Consider the following 15,760-nt stretch of genomic DNA (forward strand, 5'->3'; position numbering starts at 1 on the left):
AAGAAAGAAAAGAAAACTTCAAGAAAGGTAGAGAATTAAGAAGATGCTTTAATTAAGCTGAAATATCTTTCTGTTAAAACTATGGAGATATACAATGAAGTCCTGAAAAGAACTCCTTTAATTCATAATAGAGTATGGGGAGGAATAAGGTGTTCAAAGTGTAAATTTGAGTAAAAAGTAGAGTAATTGTGGTATAGTGAAGTGCTGGGAGATTTGAAGCCTTGAGAGGCAATGAGAAAACTATTTCTAGTGAAGCTCACAGGAGCAGATGAGGAATACTTTTTTGCCTTTGACTAACTTATCCTTAAAAATACTATCCCCAAACTAATGACCTATAACATTTCAGAGTGATGTGGAATAGGAGGGGTGGGCTCTGATAATAACAGCTCTGAGCAGCTGATATCAGAAGAACGAGAAACTATAACAAAATAGTTTTCTTGTGAAAAACTCCATAAATTAACAGAAAGGAACTTCTGTTTCTCTACAGAAACTGAAGAAAGGACTATAAAAAGAATTAGAACTGTTTAAACCGTCAAAATTATAAAGTTTTTGTCTCTGTTGTCATGTGAACAAAAGAATAGTGAGCAGTAAGAAATGAAAAGGTTTTTCTAAAAGTTTATTCTGGTGTTCTTATTCTTGTAGTTTGTCAATAAACTTCTCTTTATTCCTTTTAAGTTTTATGCCTGGTTTGCTCTTATTTTAATCCATATCTCACAGCAAAAAAATAATAATTCTTTTTTCCCCCTTGTTTGTTAATTACTGGTTCAAAACCACGACATATGTATAGTGAGTTGTTGTAGAGGCTGGAAATAAATTATCTTTTCTTAACATAATTTAAGTTGGTACTTGTATATTTATATATTCTTACATAACAGTATTTGTATATTTTTATATAGCATTGTTCTAATAATCTAATAAATGCCTTTTTTGACCCTTAAATGAGATTTCCATGGTGTAATGTATTGTTAGCGCAGGTGTAGCCATTTGTAATTGTAAGATGGGTGTCTGTGAGGGAGGGCAGGAGCCTCCCCCGGAATGAAAAATGTAGACCCCCCCCCTCCCTCCAAATTATTATAATTCTGAATTTTGAAATGAAGGGGCTCTCAGGTAAAGATCTGGGGATAGGAAGAACAGCTTTTGACTGGTATGTACAACAAGGCAAACAAATAACTCGAACTACAGCGTTACCAACCAAACAGAACCAGGGAGCTCGTGACAGCCCTCTCAGCTGAGATGGGAAAGGATAGAAGAGAGGCTTTGCTTCACAAAGCCCCTGCAGGCAGTTGATCCCGGTAGCCCAGCAGGGCTCTGAGGAACACCCACCCAGCTGCAAGAGCAGGAATGAGCAGAGATGCCGGGCCGGTGGCTGAGGTGTAGCAGCAGCTCCGCGGCGGTGGCTGGCACTGCCGCGTGTCCCGGCAGGACAGGGGCTGCGAGGCCCACAGGAAAAGAAGCAGCAGCAGCAGCATCTCCATCTGGGTTATGGCAAATTCCTTTCCCCAAGCAACAACAGCCCCTCAAGTGTGTCCTGCTCTGCAGCTGAAGAAACCAGCCAGCCCCCACCTGCCCCCGCCCTCCCTTTTTCCCTGGGCCACCTCCCCCCTGGGCCCAGCCAAACTCTTTGTCTTCTCCAACACCCAGTAAGTATGAGCAGTCAGGTTTCCCTGCAGCTAGTTAATGGGGAAAACACGATAGGTGAGAAGGAACAAAAGGAAGGACACCTAACCAGACACCTAACCCCCAGGACAGTCACATAGCTGGGTGCAAATCAGAAAGCAAAAATTGTGTCTTCCTACACTGCAAGGAGATCTTGCTGGCACTAGAGCGCACAGGAGAGTTGCAGCTGAAACACACACTAATTTATTGCAGATATACTGAAAATATTAATAATTTCTAATAGCTCCTCAAAAATAAGTCAGTATAGACTGCTTTAATGTTGCCCCTGCTGCATGTAATACCAGAAGAGCAGTGAAAAAAGATACATTTACGTAAAGCATATTTCACTGCCGGAACTGTCTGTTCTTTAACATGGAACAGGTAAGTATCCACTAGTAGGAAAAACACTGAAGTTGCATTTTCAAAGTGGTAAAAATTATTGTGATTCAAAAGTTACACTGCCTTATAGGAAAAAGGAAAGATATGGTGCCTAAAGTGATCAGACCTGTACACTGACACACGTTCTTTACAAATTAGTTTTAAATGGGAAAGAAGTAATTTTTAGGAAAAAAAAAATCTTGATTGAAAACCATATACCACAGTTTGAAGAATTTTTCTTTCCTAAAAATTACAACCTTTTCTGTGGCTAATTTTTAAACCAATTTTTGGCCCAAACACTGAAATGCAATATCCATCATTTACCTTGAGGTGCTTGTGTCATTAAATTCTACCAGTACTGTAGAAAACTGGGGAAGGGTCATGCTGCCACACACAAGAGAAGTGTTTCTTTTGAAGTGTCAGTATCCTTCAAACACAGCCAAGGGCAGCTCCTCATTCTTAGCCACGGAGTACTGTGGAAAAGTCAATGTAACCGTAACTCTACTACAGGGGCGACTAAACATTGTCCATTGGACCATCCACTTTTCAACCACCTGCCTCCTTCTCTCTAGTAGGGCACAAGGCCAGTATTCGTGTGTTTCTCGTGCCTCACCCAGATGACAAAGGAGGTCCTCAAAAAGAGGCCTTTTCTGGATGGAGCAGCACAAAGACGGACATGTGGGAAATAAGGGCCATGAAACATGAAGAAAAATGTCCCTTCTTTTCTGAACTCCTATTTTCTCCTTTGTCCTGGGGTGACTTTATGATACTGGTATCCTCAATTGCCTGGTTTATGTTCTATATTAAGTTCTGCACCTTTAAGACTGGCTCTGAGGGTGAAGAGGGGGAAGAAGAAGCACACAGTTTGTGTTGAAAGAAAACATCACTCCCCCACATCCTGCTGCTGGACTGTGGTGTCTGCAGCACGGACAGACAGCAGCACAGAGCTTCTCTTTGGCTTTTGGTTAGTTTTAGCTAGCTGAGGCAGAAGAGTTCCCTGGACCTTTTTTAAACTGTTTTCCTGGATCTGTGCAAACCTGCTCTGGACTGAAAAACACCCAGACAAATCCCAGGAGCTCACGCCTGTGGCCCACCGGGGCCTGGGCCTCGGCATTTTCTGGCACCGGAGGCTCTGATAAGAACCTGAGTGAGCTGAGCTACACCACATGAAAAGGACTTTTCTTTCTAGATTTGCCATCCCGTTGAACGGTGAGAGGTTTTATTGTTTATTATTATTCAATTTTCTGTTAAATAAACAGCTTTTTCCACTTCTCTCCAAGGAAATTTCTTTTTTTTTTCCGGACCAGTTGGGGGGAGGGGTCATTTGAATTTGTTTTTCCCTGGGGAACCCCCATTTGGAGTTTTTCTCCCAAATTCACCCTAAACTAGAACATCCTTATAATAAATGGAATTGATTCATGCTAACTAAATGGTAACTGTTATTAAAGTGATTATTTGAAGCAATCAAAAGAATCAGTGTTCCAAGACAGATGCACCCGTTTACAGATGGGACATGGTAAAACTGAGGTACAGGATGTAGTTTGGGTGATGCCCCAAGACAAAAATGACCTTGAGAGGGACCAAATTAGAGCCACTTTAGGCATTGGGCCTAAAAATCAGTAAATATCAGACTAATGAGTAGACTCACGTAACACAACGCTTAGTATGCAGGCGCAAACCTGTAAGGTTATCCAAAGGACAACGAGGAAGAGGAGAAGCCTTCGCCAAAAGACCACCAAAGGAAGGCTGAAGACCCCCTAACAACAAGTGAAGCGTGCGCCGTGAAGAATAGCGACGTAAAGTCAGATAAATTAGATCTAAGAGAATGGCTCAAAGCATTGCAAAGAACCAGGAAAGAAAGGGCAGTTGCCATAACAGCTGAAATAATTCTTAACAAATCTCTCCATATATGTGCATATGTATTGGACATGCCCAGGGCTCCTGTGTACATATATCTCTGCCTTTATTCCCATTTGGAAGCAGTCGAACTGGCAGGATCTGCCCACTTGCAGCAGCAGCAGCTGCTCCAAGCTGGGAACGTGAGTGGCAGTGCTGATTTCCAGAGGCTTCTGTCCCCCAGGTGAAGCCAAGGCAGCAGCAGGTTGAAAAGTGCTGGTGGTGCTGCTGCTGCTGCTGCTCAGTGCCAGAGAGCTCTGGCTGGGCAGGGCACGGTGCCCACTGTGCTGTGGGCTCTTTCTCCTGCCAGAGCTGGACACACCTGGGAACAGGTGATGATGACTTCTGGGAAAACCAAGGGGCTTTTGGGAGCTGCATTACTCCACACACAGTCAGGCCACCTGCAGCACAGAGCTTTGGCCTTCAAAAAAAGGTAAACCAGAGAGAAACAGCTGGAAAATGTTTCATTTTTACCATTTTCATTTTCTGACATATTTAAATCACAACTCAGAATTTATTGACATGAGTGTAGGGGTATCCTGAGGCTCTCTGCTAGTCATTGTCATAGCTTCAGTGCCGGGGTCTGCATTTCTTCATGCAGGAACAGGAGCAACACAGAACCAATATGATGATCAGATCATTTGTTCATTCTCTAAGCTTGGTTACATTTATATTGTATACAGATCTATTCATGCAAGTATCTCCTCTACAATTGGCTGCACACATCCTTGTAAGCATTTTTTATTGGATAATTACATTTGTGTATATGGGACCACAACTTGTGTGTTCAACTTCTCTATCTCTCATCTTGTTTGGCTCTTCCTTTGTGTTCTTTTACTAACCACGACTGTTCCTTCCCGGTCTGATAACCTTGACCACATTCTTAACTCTTTCTCTTTATGGTCAAATTTGTTCTAACGCAGCCCAGAGTTCTACATCTCCCCCTCTTTTTCTTTAAAATTGGAGGAACTAAATGGTGCAACATTTGTTGAAGGCATTGTAACAAACAAGGAAGAATCAGCAGAAATTTGAGAAATACAATCAGTAACATTATTGCCCTCTCTACCAAGGTCTGCCACCAACCCCTTAAACCCAAACTAGCAAGCCAGTCTGAAAAAGGATCATGTCTTTCTCTAATAGGCTTCATGTTTTCATGTAGTCCTGCCAATTGTTTATGAATATTTTGGGAGTGCTCAGATAAATTAAAACAACACATTCCTTCAAAATCTTCACACCCATGTCCATGTGCTAATAACAAAAAATCTATGACTGCACAATTCTACACGGTGGCACGCCTAATACTATCAACATCAGTTAGCAACTCACTCAACACTTTCTTAGTCAAATGCAACTGTTTATCTCCCCAACAGGCAAGACGAGCTTTATTTTTCACATTCGTGGCAGCCATTCCCTCTGGTAAAAGGAAAGATGTTGCACTGACAATCGCCAATGATGGCAATTGCACATTAGCATGACATGTCTCATCAAAATTCCAAATGGGTTGATGTGATCTTTGATGATGACTTTGACTGGCATTCAATAAATTCCTCATGTCGAGGGCAAATAATGTTAGTGGACCAAGAGAACATGGTCCACCAACAGGTCATCTTGGAATACCAGGCCATGCTCGATTCCCACAAATCAAAAATAATCCCCGTGGGAATTCCCACTCTCCTGAAGTGTTTACTGTCAGACCCCCTGTTTTTAATCTGTTCCATGGAGATTGTCCTGTAACATTTTGATAACCTTCAAACAATGTTTTTCCTCCTTGCTTTTGTTACCAACTAATCCAAGGATCCCCAAACCAAACTACTCCTGTACCATTAACTGCTTGCCATGGTGGGGCCATACTGTTGCAACTAGGCAGAACAGTAACATTGACATCCAAGGTTGGGAAAACGCTGGCTAACAAATCCAGTTCTTGAAATGGAATAGGATATGATCAGTTCAAATTTGCAATTACTCTATTTTGCCAGGCTGCATTGCGCATAGACAACCAAGTATACTGTTCCTTTTGGACTTAGGCAGTCATCACTATTGCAGCTTCTTAAATTTACAATTTTCGGGTCCCACCAACCAGAAAAATCTGTTTTGTTCTCCTGAAGGGGAATTCCAATTAAGCAAGTTCAGAACTGATCTTTGGCCTGCTGTAAACTGAGAAAAAAATCCTGCATATGGGACACATTAGCCCAGGTTACCCAAACATTTCTTTGTGCTTTGTCCAGAAACACCCCCCACCATACAATGAAAAACCCCAGAAAATCAACATTAACATTGCCATTGGCATGCACATCGCCACCGTCTTTCTGCCTTGTCCCTTTCACTACTACAAACTTGCCGCCTTTGGGCACCTCCACCACCCAGTCCACACTTGGTGTTCACTACCTTATTGCCTTGCCTAATCCGTAATAATGCTAAGCGTTTAAGAAGCTCAAAGCTAATGTCTGCTAATACTCTCTGTCCAAAATCTTCAATCTGTTTGAATGAGTTTAGAAACTGTTGTTGCTCACTCAGTACTCTGACTGCACCCCTTGGAGCATTCACTCCAGGCAACTGATCTAATGGTGGACCACCAAAGTCAGTCAACCATCGTGCTCTAGAGTAGGTAATAACCCGTGTGATACACGGCTGACACTTATACACCTCCTCTATTTCACATGCCCGAGTGACTCTCCAACTCCCTTGTTTAAACCAAGGACAATACACCAACAGCCAGGGTCGATAGTCAAGCCCTTCTTCTCCACAAACACCTTCAAGAGCCTCTAATCGTCTCTTGTCAACTGATTGTGTGCAAAAAGCCACATAAAATGCAGTAAGATCTGGCAAAAAACCAACTGTGTCCTTATTGTCAGGGTGCAGGGCACTCAGCAATGGTGTCAATGCCAAGTTCATTCCATGTTGATTTCTCTTCCATGCTTCAGGACAAAGAGCTGATGTCATTATTCTTCTGTAAGCATGGATTAAGCTATTTTGCAGGAATCCATGTAGCTGAATCTTTCCCTGTGAAAACACAAGCATAAGCCCTTCCCCAAGTTTATAACTGCATCAGGCTCTCCCACAACCCAGTCAGGGGAGAAAAATATTTAACTTGAATATTTTTAACGGTAAAATCAGGTTGGTTTGTTTGCATGTGTACTATTGCAGGAGGGTGGTCTTGTAGTCCGCGTACACTCAACTAATTTATAACAAATAATGTTTTTGCCAACATTTCATGGGGGGAACCCCCAATTTTTCCCGTTTTTCCAAAATAGTAAGGTGACTTTTAAGAATGCCATGAATACATTCAACAATTGCTTGGCCAGACGAGTTATATGGGACTCCATGGAGAAGTTGAATACCTCAATGTTGTAAAAAATTAGCAGTAGAAATTGCTCAATATAGGGGACCATTGTAAGTTTTGATCTTCTTGGGGCATCCCATGACATCAAGATTGGAGTGTTTCTCCAAAGTTGTTGAGCCACAGCAGCTGAGGCAGATGAATGGGCAGAAGCTCACACAAATGCTGAGCAAGTATCCACTGACATATGCACATAATGCAATGGTCCAAAAGGTGAAAATTTAGTAACATCAGTTTGCCAAATCTCTTGGGGCTGGAGTCCTCGAGGATTAGCTCCTCCGTCTTGCAGTGGTGTCAGAATAGCGCTCTCAGGACATGCTGCAACCACCGCTCGAGCTTGTGTTTTTTGAATTCCAAATTGTTTACAGAGAGCAGCAGCAGATTGATGAAAGAAAATACGTGATCAGGATGCCTCTTGAATAGTCTGATCTCTGGAGAGGATGACTCAAGAAGAGCCTTCCCCACTTACAAACCATACCAAAGAAGCCATCAATATCACTTTCCACGTCTAAGAAAAATCTGGCAATTCAGAAGGAAATGTTGAGCTTTCTCACAGGGTCAGAAGGAGGGGAATTTCCCAAAGGAGTTGAGATTTCAGAAACTTTATTGATTTACAATCCTACTCTATAATCCTACTCTGCATTACTACTCTACAATCCTAATCTACAATCCTACGCTAAATTGGCCATGGAGAAAACAGTTCTAAATTGATTAGAACATTGTTGTCTTCTCCTTCCACTGCTTGACTGAAATGATGAGTGGCACCAGGCTGGAGCCAGGCTTGGCCGATATTTCAAACTGATGGTGCAGGAAGGAAAAGAAAACAAGAAGAAAGCATGATTTTCCAAGCTAAGAGCTTCAAAGGCAGGGGAATATTTTTTAAATGAAAAGGGGATTGAGTCAGAGTAGGTTTAAGGAGCATGGGGCAACAGTAGCATAGGTTGGCCCAAGAGCTGGTAGGTGCCCCACCCCTGGAAATATCTCAGGTCTGAGTATCCTGTTCTCTTTAAAGATGTCCTCGCTCCCTGCAGGGCATTTGGGCCACATGAGCTTTACAGGCCCCTGCCAGCCCTGTCTGGCCTAGGATTCCTCACCATTCTCAGTTGAACAGCACCAAGATTGGAAGGGAGGAGGAGGGGGGCACATCTGATGCCTTGGAATTCAGCAGAGAAGGTGCCACCATCCCTCAGACACTGTGTCACCTGCAGCCCCTTGGCATTTTACCTGCAGGAGCTCCTCGGCAGACCAGCGCCGCGCCTCGTCTCTCTGCAGGCAGCAGCTCAGGAAGTCACGCAGCAAAGCTGAGAGGAGTTTGGGCTGCCGCAGCTGTGGGGTTCCTCCTTCGGCTATCAGGAGTTGAACTTGGAGCAAAAATGAAACAAGAGGCTCCACCTGCTCCTTTCCCATCTGCAACTGCTCTCCCAGAGCCCATTGTTTCAGCTGCACTCTGCAGTGGCAGCTTTTGCCCTGGCAGAGAGGCAGAGATAACTTCTCTGTATCAGCAAAAAACCCAAGCCCCAAAGCAGCCCCAGCTTTTCCAACATCCAGCAGGTCTGGCTTTGGCAGCTGATTTCATGGACTGATGTAGTTAGTGGGAAAATAAAGACATGCAAATACATGTTTCCTTCTCTGAGGATTCACACCAGCTTGAAATGCTTCCTGGAAGAGGGATTTTGCTATTCTAACTAACTCTACTCTTTCCAAGGATTATTACATAAAAGGCATCTCTGCAGTGCTTGTTGATCCCTTAAGCACAGCTGCCATAAAATAAAACTCATTAAGCTTTTTGTCCTGTTGTTGAAAACAATGGTAATTGGAAGAAAAGAAAGGAAATCCCCCAGGTGCTCTTCAGGGAAGGAAACAAACATTTGGGATCTCCTATTCAACACAGATACATTAAGATGCCTCCACAAATGTATTGAGATAAAAATGCCTGTTTGGGCACACAGGAGCCAGCTGCAGCTTTGTCTCTCAGCAGTCTGAAAATTTCAGGTTCCCTTATGCAGTAATAGGAAAATATTCCTGGTGAAATCAGAAGAAAGAGAAGTGTCATGCCTTTGGTAAGCCTCTGCTTGTTGGATACTCAAGTCAATGCATAATGCTGGGCCCATCCCAGAAAGTGCCAGAAATATTATTATTAATTTGGCAGGCTCTCCCCATCACCAGGCTCCAGCTTGGTGATATGGAGAAAGTGGCTTGGGTTTTGAAAGAATATGGTCACTAAGTGTTTCAGCAGCACGGCACAAGAAGCAGCAGGGACTCTGTGGCTTTACACCCTCCTTTCCAGGTTGCAGACAAGTTTCCCTGTGAGAAGAATGGAGTTGCACTTCTTCTCTCAAAACCAGTTTCTCTCAAAAACTTGGTTTGGTTTGAGATTCTTTCCTTCATTGCTGGAAAAAATGACACCAGTACTGAGATGCTTGTTCCCTGTTATTAGGGCCATCTACACAGCCAAAAGAGCTGGAACAATAACCCAAAGGAAAATGTTGTCTGAGAATGGAGCTTTGTTTGCGTGGGGTAAGGCTTGAGTTGCCCCACTGATGCAACCAAACCAAGAGCTGATGCTGATGTGCTGCAGGGACATTTGTAGAAGGGGCCCTTGGTGGAAGTCCTTGCAGCAGATGGCAATGGCATATTAGGGCATCTCCTCATGCTCCTTTGATTTGGAACTTGATCTTTTTTTATTGACTTTTATGTTATCTTTTACGTGTCTTTTTCTCTCTCTTGAGAGAGGATTAAGGTCTCTAGGTCTTCTCTGTGCAGTGAAAGAGTTAATATCTCACCCAGGCCTGAAGATGGTTACGATAATATTTGCTGGGTAGTGGTTGAAATAGTTACGGTGATGGATTTGAGGCCGTGTTGTGGTTGTGCTAAGATCTCAGGGACCTGACCACAATGGTCATGGCTCTTCTGGCTGTGTGGCTGGTCTTTGGCTCCTGCTGTTTTTCATTTCAGCTGCAGACTGATGGCTTCCCCTTTCTCTGCCTGGCAGCCGCTTGTGGGGGTTGCACTGCAGGGGACCTGGCTTGGCCTTCATCCGCAACGACCACCAGGAGGCTGACGACCACCTCGTGCAGAGCCCTGCTACAAGGCCTTCCATAATCAAAGAATTAGAAAATATGAAGGTCAGGAAAGTAGAATGTGCCCATTAAGTTAGAAAAGTTGAAAAGCTTCTACTGTGCAAAGAATGGACAAGTGGCAGAGATATTTTCCTCACTTGGGGTGGTGAATAAACTCTATATTGCTCTATAGGCCCTGCACTATGGAGTACTGTTTTCTTGACTACTTTTTGTGCATCATAATCCTGGTATGATTTTCATTTTCTTCTTAGGATCTTCTAATCATAATAAGAGTAAGAGAGCGAGTTGTGTATTGACAAGGCCGAAACAGGGTAACCCAGGACAGAAGCATCATTTCCAAATGCCGTCCTGGGAAAGGAAAGGACACAAAACAGCGCTGGGGAAGAGCATCCCTCGCACAGCCCTCAGAGCTGCCACAATGCACAAGATGGCGGCTGGGGCTGAGGCAGCCATGCACAAGATGGTGGCCAGAGCTGAGGCTGTGCCACACACGAGATGGCGGCCAGAGCTGAGGCTGTGCCATGCACAAGATGATGGCCAGAGCTGAGGCTGTGCCTCTCAGAGTGCTCTGCAGCCTCTACCAGCCCAGCCCAGCCCCAGAACAGCACAGGGCGGTCAGAGCTCCTCTTCCAGCCGTCTGTTTCAATGGACACTGATAGACACCCGGGGCATGGACACAGGGTGGCACCTGTGGTCTGTGCACACAAACACATACCAGCCAGTTTGTAACCTCTGCTGGAAGTAGTCTGAGGTGAAAATAGAAAGAAACTCCAGGGTTTGAATGTTTTAAAATAGAATATTTTGTTTGCTTAAAAAAAGTACCAAAAGCAGAAAGAGGCATCAGAGCCTGGTTCTTCCATGCAGGACTCATAATGAGTGTGAGGTGATGAAGATGGAGATGGGATTTCATTGAAAGCAGACTGTGCAGTGGGTGCTTCCCTGTGATAGGTATCCCTCAGGGTACCTATTTATTTAGAACACTATGAAGACTATGTAGGAATGAAAATAATCCATCAAACTGCAGCAGGAAATCCATTGTGGCTTAGGTTCTTCTTCATGAGATTCTTTAGATTGAGCAGAGATTTTGTGTTCAGCAGATGCGCAAACAGAGGCTTCTTGGGCTGCTGCTCTAGCACCCGATATTTTGAGTAAGGGATTGCAGGAAAAAAGCAAGAGAAACCCATCAACTACTGAAGAGAAACAGTCACTGACAGGAAGCAGTGGGTGAAGAAATGGGAGAGGAAAAAGGCAGAAAATGGGAGGTCACAAGTGTAAGAAATGTGAGTAAGAAAAGGAGAGAAATGGGAAGGTGAAGTCAGCTGTGTGTGACGGTGGGGTGGTGAGAACTTCAGGGCTCGGGCACCTCAGCAGCTGCTTCTGGGCTTTCAGCTCTTTAGCCCTCCAAAGGGCTGGTGGAGTGAAAACAGCTCTTAAGGCAAATACAGAAGAAAAGAGACAGAGCTTCATAGCTCTGATCTCTCAGGAGGTTTTAATTCAGCTTTCTCCTCCAAGAAATCCCAGTTCAAAAGCTGCTAGGGTCAGAGAGAACTTGCTTTTTATCCCCTGTGGAAAAGGGTGGGTTAAAGGGAATAACCAGTGAAAAACACAGAATGTACATAAAACTGGAGGCATGCCGGGGTGGCTTTTTTACCTCAGCACACCTGTAAAGGTGGCCAGCCAGGGTCTCTCCCCCAAGGAGAGGGCAACCATCTGCAGCCTAAGGGGTCTCCTCCCTCCCGGGAAGAATGGACACACCATTGGCCAGATCTCTGGCCACTACAGGAGGGAAGAAAAGGGTGGGAAAGCCAAGTGGCAAAGGGTGGGAAACGTGAGGAGCAAATGGTGAGAAATGTGAGTGAAAAGAGGAGAAGAAGGTGAGGGGAGAAAAGGGCAGGAAATATGATGGGAAAATTCTAGGCAACATGAGTGCAAAATGGTGGGAAACAAGGGGAGAGAAGGGAGAGGATGTGAGGGGAAGAGCATGAGAAGTGTTATCTGTAAAAAGAGTAAAACAGGCAGGAAATGTGAGGGGAACATTGTGGAAACCTGAGGAGGGGAAAAAAAAAGAGAAACATGAGGATGGGAAAAGTCAGAAAACATGAGTGAAAAAAGGGCACAAATATGAGAGCAAAAGTGTAAGGACCATGAAGAGAAAAGAATGTAAATATGATGAAAAAGTGTGAGAAACATGAGAGAAAAAGAGTGAGAATCATGAGGAGAAAAGTGAGAAATGTAAGGAGAAATTTTGAGAAAGCAACCTGGGATAAAGAAACAAAAGGGGAGAAAAGGGTGGGAAAGGTGAGAAGAAAAGTGTGAGGAAGATGAGGTGAAAAGGCTGGGAAACAAGAGTGAGAAATGGTCAAGAGAGTTGTGACAATCATGATTGGAAAGGGAGAAATGATAGGAAATGTGAAGGTAGAAAAAGGCAGGAGAAAAGGCACTATTGACAAAGGAGCTGTAATAATTCCTAACCCATTCCCCCATAGCTTTTCCCATTTCTTGCACAAGCCCAGAGCTTCTCTGTGTGTCCGTCTCTACCTCTGCCTTTATTCCCATTTGGAAGCAGTCGAACTGGCAGGATCTGCCCATTTGCAGCAGCAGCTGCTCCAAGCTGGGAACATGAGTGGCAGTGCTGATTTCCAGAGGCTTCTGTCCCCCAGGTGAAGCCAAGGCAGGAGCAGATTGAAAAGTGCTGGCGCTGCTGCTGCTGCTGCTGCTCAGTGCCAGAGAGCTCTGGCTGGGCAGGGCACGGTGCCCACTGTGCTGTGGGCTCTTTCTCCTGGCAGATCTGGACACACCTGGGAATAAGTGATGATGACTTCTGGGAAAACCAAGGGGGTTTTGGGAGCTAATTACTCTGCACACAGTCAGGCCACCTACAGCACAGAGCTTTGGCCTTGAAAAAGGTAAACCACAGGGAAACAGATGGAAAAGGTTTTGTTTTGATCTTTCTTAACTGCTCAAGAGAAATGGCCAAAATGAAAGTGACCAAGCAGGGCCAGTTCCCCACAGCCAGCTCAGGGTTTGAAAGGATGCATTACTCTATTACAGTGCAGGGTGTGTGGAGAATCCCTTCCCTAAATTGTGCACATGTAGCAATCTCACCTACTAGTTTGTATCCATATAACTAAGACATATTGAATACTTTGCTGAAACTCACAGGCTAACCATTTCCCCAGATTATTTGACATATTTAAATCACCTCTCAGAATATATTGAAATGAAAATAGGGTTGTCCTGAGGCTCTCTGGTGGTCATTGTCATAGCTTCAGAAGGAGACCCATGTAGAAAAGAAGCCAAGACACAATGGGAGTTGCAAAGAAAATTTATTCCATTATTTGCACAATCAAATAATACATACCAACCCCTGGATTCCCAGAAACACTCTGAACAGGAGAAGGAGCTGAACCTTGGTGCTCGGCAGGAGAGGAAGGTAGGCAGTGCAATTTCAGGACATCCCCTGCATCAAAACAGTCTGCATCTCATCCTTCTCACCCCTCCAGCCCAGAACCAGGCCTTATATCTCCCGCTCAGGAGTGGGATTTTCCCATTGACAGCATCAGCTCCCACATGGCCAGCATGTGAGATGAGACCATGATGGCTCAGAATACCGACTCCATGCCAACAATGTCTCCATGATGCACTGCTCCTCTTTCAAAAGTTAACTGCCCACCCATTGACCAATACATTGTTTCTCTGGCAAGGGTCAAGTTCCCACCCCTTAAACAATACAGTTTTCTTCATTGTCTTGTAGACCTGCTCAAACATAGATCAAATATGGCAGGGCTTCTCTCATGTTCCTCTAACACAAGTCAGAGTCGTGAGAGGTTCGTATGATCTCAGAGTGCAAAAAGGACACAAAGGGATTTCAGGTTAAATCACAACAGCAATAATGCACCTTTATTTTAGTGCCAACAACATGGGTTATGCAATAGATGAGAGGGAGAGAGAAAGAGAGAAAGAGAGAGAGAGCGAAGGGAGGGACAAAGAAGCAAAGTAAAGAGAAAAAAGTCAGGGGTTATAGCTACTAATGGACAAGATGGGGTTGCTGGTGTCTTCTGTGGGGACATCTCTCTCTCTGAAAGTAACTTAGAAAAGTCACTTTTATAGTCTGTTTCAAAGTGAGGGGCAGTTGGCCAAAAGCTGGAGAGATTTATAGGCTATTGTGGTGTGACCCGTTGCTCTGAGAAGCAGGTGTAAGGCACAGAGCAGGCCGCTCTTCACAAGTCCCTGCTCACCAGCAGGAATTAAGGCAGTGTAACGTGGCAACACAGTGAACACACCTGCAAACAATCACTCTTGTGGTGTGACCTGTTGCTCTGGAAAGCTGGTGTCAGGTCAAGCACACCTCCAAACAATCACTTAGCAAGCATCCACCTCAACCACGCCAGAAGCCCTGCACAAAGTCCCTTGTGGTCTTCAGGGTCTCGGTCTCTGTTATTGCCATGGTTGTGAGGCAGATGAGGGAAACTTCGGACCGTCTCTTACAGCCCGCTCTCACCTCCCAGTCACTGACAGCTCTGCATCAGAGGAGAACTTGCAGAGCACCACCACTGATCTTTCTGCTTTCTCACTTGAGCAAGACTCTCATCCAGCCAAAGAGATTGCACTTAGGGATTGTAGTGGTTTAGATTTGCTAATTTCAGCTTCTTGGCAAACACCAAGAATAATAAATTAATTTGTGTAGTGGTTTAGTTTTGCTAATTTCATTTCCCGTCCAACACACCAAATAAATGTTGTATTTAAACATTTTTAAACATTTGTGTTTAATTGTTGTTTTTAAAGCAGTAACTAAAAAAATCACTAGAAAACTTACTAATTTCTTGCTAGGAGATATGGATTAGAACAACAGCAAAACAGGCTGCAAACTTAAAAGGAATAAAGAAAGTTTATTAACAAAAACTACAAGAAAAAGTAAACCAGAATAAAACCTCCAGAAAACCCTTTTCTCCCCCACTACCCAACCATTCCCTTGTTCACCTGATAATATAGAGACAAAAAAAAACAACTTTGGTGTTTGCAACAGTCCCCAATTCTTGTTAAAGTCTTTTCATCAGTCCTTACAGAGAAACAGAAGTCTTCTTCTGCTAATCTATGGCGTTTCTTACAAGAGAACTAATTTTCTTCATAGCTTTTTATTTCTCTGATGCCAGCTGCCCGAAAATCTGCCACCAGTTGTCTCCTCCCATTTCACATCACTCTGAGGTGTGTTATGGGTCAAATGAGTCTAGGGATGTCATTTTTAAGGATGAGTTATTCAATGGCAAAAGTTCTCTTCATCTGTCTCTCTGAGCCTCCTTGGAAACAGAAGGTTTTCTTTGCCTCTACAAAGCCACAAATCTTCAACTATTACTTCTCCCGCTCTGTTCCAGCACCTCACTGTATCACAGCTACTCCACCTTTTGCTCAAAAT

Source organism: Poecile atricapillus, chromosome Z (genome assembly GCF_030490865.1).
Source record: "Poecile atricapillus isolate bPoeAtr1 chromosome Z, bPoeAtr1.hap1, whole genome shotgun sequence".
NCBI lineage: Eukaryota > Metazoa > Chordata > Aves > Passeriformes > Paridae > Poecile > Poecile atricapillus.